Genomic DNA, 5,255 nt, shown 5'->3' with positions numbered 1-5,255 from the left:
GGTTAGGTAGTGACCCAACTATTGTGCTGCCTAAGACTTATTAAAATATAAAGATCGTGTGTGTGTGTGTGTGTGTGTGTGTGTGTGTTTCATTCAGGAACATGAACCGTTGAGGTGGGTAGTGAACCTGCCACTGGAACTTACAGGATTGTTGCATTAAAACAGGGTTGAGGATCTGTTTGGATCTTTCTATGCAGTACAGTGCAGAGGATGAACTGACTTCAGGGTCTTCATAGGATGCTGCTGTTAGTAACATGATGGATATGCAAACTCAGTTTGATGCGTAGAGGAAAGAGAAGAATGTGGTTGGGCATACACCTGTGAGAGCCCTTCCTCCTGTCATAGACCCCGTGTGAAGAAAGGGGGAAGTCTTTGGGAAGGAAGGCTGCATGAGGCAAACTTTCCAGAGCCTTCTTTGGATAGCAGAGGAGAGGAGAGGAGAGGAGAGGAGAGGAGAGGAGAGGAGAGGAGAGGAGAGGAGAGGAGAGATGAGGAGAGGAGAGATGAGGAGAGGAAAGGAGAGATGAGGAGAGGAGAGGAGAGGAGAGATGAGGAGAGGAGAGGAGAGGAGAGGAGGAGAGGAGAGAGAGAGATGAGGAGAGGAGAGGAGAGGAGAGGAGGAGAGGAGAGGAGAGAAGAGGAGAGAGGAGAGGAGAGGAGAGGAGAGGAGAGGAGAGGAGAGGAGAGGAGAGGAGAGGAGAGGAGAGGAGAGGAGAGGAGAGGAGAGAGAGATGAGGAGATATTCACTAGTTTGGGACTGGACAGGCAAAGCTGAATGAAGAGTGGGCATGGAGAAACATTGTGGGGAAAAGGGTGAGATGACTTGTTAAAATGGCAGCAGTGAAGAACTAGCGCACTGTGATGGAGAAACAGCTGTTCTATTCCCCAAGGCCGCTCATGAGACTTGGTCGTGACGAGGTATTTGTGGTGTACCTGCTCTTTCTGTGTTCTGACTGATGGGCTCTCACAGCCACACCCTATGTTTCTGTTCACTTGTCCACATTGTGAGTTTGCACATCATAGGAGCAAATGGTAATTGAAGGAGCCTCCAGTTGCTCTTGCTCAGGTTGCCTGAGTACTGGTGGAGACATTAGCCATGATCTCAATGGCCCCTCATCAAGAATGATAGTGTGCAAAGTTCTGTGGATAAGCTTGCTTGCTTCATGTATCGTGAGTTTTATTCTTCACTAAAATCAACATTTATGAAAGCGTAGGCATTCATGGGGTGATTTCTGCAATCTGTCATTGAAATCACTTCATTGGCTCACTAATTCTAAGAAGAATAAGTGTGACACTATTATTGTTAAGAGATTTGAGGCACAGAAAAATCAAGTTCCTTGTCTAGGGCCATACTGCTTGCACATATCTGCAACAAGACTTCAAGCCAAGGTGGCATGGCTCAAAATCTCTTCATCCGATCACTGAGGGCACCCAGATTTCTGTCCCACTGCTACTCGTTCTCCAAAAGATCCTTTGGTCTGTGCACACTCACAACGCTCCACGGGTAGGTGTAGTCTTAGAGTCTCACCTGTCTCTCCAGGCGCTGCACCACAGCTTTCTAAGCATCAAATCACAGAGCAATCACAGAGTGAAGTGGTCTGTCTGCTGGGACCTGGCTGGAGCAGGTGTAGTGCCTGTAGATGCCTGACCTGTGAGGAAAATTGATACTTGTTTGCTCCAATCGCCTTGGAAAAAAATTTAAGAAGAAAGTAATTTCATTTCAAAGTATTGGGTACAAATAAAACATGGTATGGTATGACTGGAGTCCTAGCATGAGAGTTAATGGCCGGCCTGAGCTATGTAGTCACACCCTATCAGAACAAAACAAAACAAAACAAAAAACTAACCCAGTCTAAAAGCTACGTGGAATGGCTTGTACCTATAACCCCAGCACCCAGGAGGCTGAGGTAGAACTGTGAGTTCAAGATCAGACTGGGCTACAGAGTAAAACTATTGTCTTTAAAATGCAAACCAAGCCAAACAAACAAAAACCAACCAACCAACTACTGACAACAACAACAGAGAAAGGGAAGGACTAAAGGAAGGAGGGACAATCTCATTCCTAAATCTGTTGGTTTATTTCTCTAGGTGTTTTGGTTTCTTTGCTTTGAAATCCCTGACAAGGGCACCAGCGGGGAGGAAGGGTCTGCTCTGGCTCACGGATCAGGTTACAGTCCATCATGGCGGGGGGTGGGGTGGGGTGAGGGGTGCGGGGGTGCGGGAGGGGGGATGGGAAGGGGTGGTGGGGGGACTCACAACAGCAGGAGCTTGAAGCAGCTTGTTAGTTTTTTCTGCAGGCAGAAGAAAGCAATTCACACATGCGCGCTAACCCCAAAGCTTTCTCCACACTCACACAATCAATGTAAGCAAGATAAGCCCTTGCAGGCTCGCCCAGAGGCCCGTCTCCCAGGCGATTCTAGATTCTATCAGGTTGATACAACCAACATACCTGGTTGAGTCCTAAAATCTCAGAGGGCTCACAGTGTTCTTGGCATAGCTTTCTGAGATACAGATAGAGTTAGCCTTCCCACCTCTGAGTGAATAGACTCATACAAGCTCTATAATGTGCATGTTAAAATTCATCACCTCATCACTGGCTGTGGGTCACGGTAGTAGAAGTTTTTTTATTTTTATTTTTTACCGTTTTGGATTTTCTGTGACCCCTGCCTTCTTTAATGGTGACTGTGCTCCTTGCTATTATAATTATTTTGGCACATGCTGCAGAGATTTTTGTGACTGGGACCTATGGCCTTTGTACTTGTATTGTCCTGAGATATAGCTCAGTGGTTCAATGCAAAGGACTACATCAGTAGCCACAACACCCTTGTGCTGTCCCGGGTGACAAGTCGCTGACACTCAGTAACAATTACTTGGTGAACAATGAGGCAACAGAATGAGTTGCATGAAGCTTGACGTTATGCGGTCAGAGTAACAGGCAGCTATTATTATTCACATGCTATTCCCAATCGTCATTTAATTTGCTAACGGTTCTAGCAGGAGGTCTTTTTTCTTTCTTTCTTCTTGGGCCAGGCGTGGTAGAGTTGCTGGAGACAAAATCAAGATCTACTTTCCTAGGAGAGTCGACACATTGTAAGCAAAGGGCATGAAATACTGTCTTCTTTTTCAAGTCTGTTTGAAGAGCTTTTGTGCCTCAAAGTGATAAGGCCCGAATTCTAGGCAGGTTCTGACATCAAAGCACACGGAATTTCCTTAGAGAGCCCCAGTCAAGATGGTGCTGCGCTGGTGGGTAGCCACCTCTAAGGGTTGCGGGGGCCTGGAAGGGGCTGGTGAGAGCTGGGTGGGCGGAGACTTGCCAGGCTTCAGGAGAGCAGAGGTGAGGACGCCCTTGCTAGCTGCTGGCCAGCAGAGCTGTTGTCATCAGTGCTGATTTAGTGTTATGTGGCTAATGGAGAATTTACTGATTCAATTCTATCTTGTTCTCCTAAAGGGAGGATTAGTTTTAGCATCTTGCCTGCTTTGAGTTGCGCTCAGAGCTGCTAGCCCCACATGCCAGCATGGGGATGGAAGAAAGCTAGCTAGCAGAGGTTTCTGTGGTCTCCTGCCTTCTTTGGGGCCTGACGCGAACAGAGGGAAGGAGAAGGGCGACAGGGTGACCTGTCTTTGCAGCTTGCTCCCTGGGGCTCACGTGGGAAGCACCTGCTACCAGCACCTATGGAATTGTATTGCTTAGAGCTGTGTGCCTGACTTCCACACGGTGGCGCTCTTGAGCCGCCAGTATCTCAGCTGGGAGGGTGGCTCCCTTCGCTGCATGGTCTCAGGAAGCCGCTCTCTCTCTTAGGACACCGGGACACAAAGATCTGTGTGTCAGGCCCTCTCTTCCAGGACAGAATTCCAGAAGGAACCCCTGGGGAATTACATCCCTGACCTCTGGAAGTTCAGAGACCAAAGTCAAGTTGACAGCGGCGAGGTGCCAGGAGGCCTGGAGCAGTCAGTCACAGAGTCGCTGGGCCATCAGCTGGGTGGAAAGGGAGTGAGAAATGAAGACTGGGCATAGCCTTCTGCATTTCAGGAGACTCCCACTGAGAGGAAGTGTTCTAACTGCTGTCAGCCGGGGTGGGCTGCTGCATCGTCCTTTTGGCTCTGTGTACGCGAAGGTCACTTATCCCCGTGTGAAGTCAAGCCAATGGGTGGGTACTGATTTGTAGTTTGGGTGTGGGAGGAGGCTTTCCCGGGAGCCGGGGTGTCATTAAATAACACTTGATCTTGATCTTTTGAGTCATAACTCTGTCTTGTCTTGTCATTCATCCACTTGTGACTCACAGAAAATACTACAAACTGTGGAGTGCTGCTGCACTGTGAGGAAGGAGGAGCCAGGTGTAGAGCCAAGCTCTGGCTCAAAAATTACTGGCCGTGACTTCGACACGTTACTTGCCTTCTTTCTGCCTTGAGTTAATGACCTGTCACTGGGCAGAATAACAAACAGTATAGGTCTCTTGTGTGGTACAAGTACTTAACCGTACTTAAAGTAGTACTCAGGATACAGTACGAGGCAAACAAAGCTATTATCTCAAAACTTCTACCAATTACTGAAATGCCAACTTCATGCTAGAACATGCCTGTTAGTCAAGAAAATGCTGTCAATAGGTTAACTAGGGCTAAGTTGTCACCTGACAAGGTACCTTCCTGTTTTCCTTCTGTCTCTCTGTCTCTCTGATTTCCCTCTCTGTCTCTGTCTCTCTCTGTGTCTCTGTCTCTCTCCCTCTACACCTCCCTCCCTCCCTTCCTCCCTTCCTCCCTCCCTCCTTTCCTCCTTCCCTCCATCTTTCTTTTCTCTTTTTGGATATAGGGTCTCATAGCCCAGGCTGGTCTTGAACTTGTGGCAATCTTCCTGCTTTAGCATCCCACTTCTTGATATTACAGGTGTACACACCTTCCTGGTAACAGTTTCTTCATGCATATATTTCCACTTTGCAGATTGACATTTTTAGCCTGCATTTCCAACACTGAATGTATTTCTAAGGGCACTGAGGTGGGAATTTTTGTTTAATTAATTAATTAATTAATTAATTGATTAATTTTTATATTCTAAATTTTATTCCCCTCCTGGTCCACCTCCCGAGGGTTCCACATCTGATACCTCCTCTTCAACCCCCTGCACTCCCCCCTTTCCCCTACCCCCCAAGGATGTCCCCACCCCACCCACCCCAGCAGACCTTTAAACATCCTGAGGCCTCCAGTCTCTTGAGGGTCAGATGCATTTTCTCTGACTGAACCCAGACCCGGCAGTCCTCTGC

This window comes from Rattus norvegicus, chromosome 7 (genome assembly GCF_021556685.1).
Source record: "Rattus norvegicus strain SHRSP/BbbUtx chromosome 7, alternate assembly SHRSP_T2T, whole genome shotgun sequence".
In the NCBI taxonomy this organism is placed as follows: domain Eukaryota; kingdom Metazoa; phylum Chordata; class Mammalia; order Rodentia; family Muridae; genus Rattus; species Rattus norvegicus.
The sequence above is the reverse complement of the archived record's forward strand: the minus strand, read 5'-3'. Positions refer to the sequence as shown.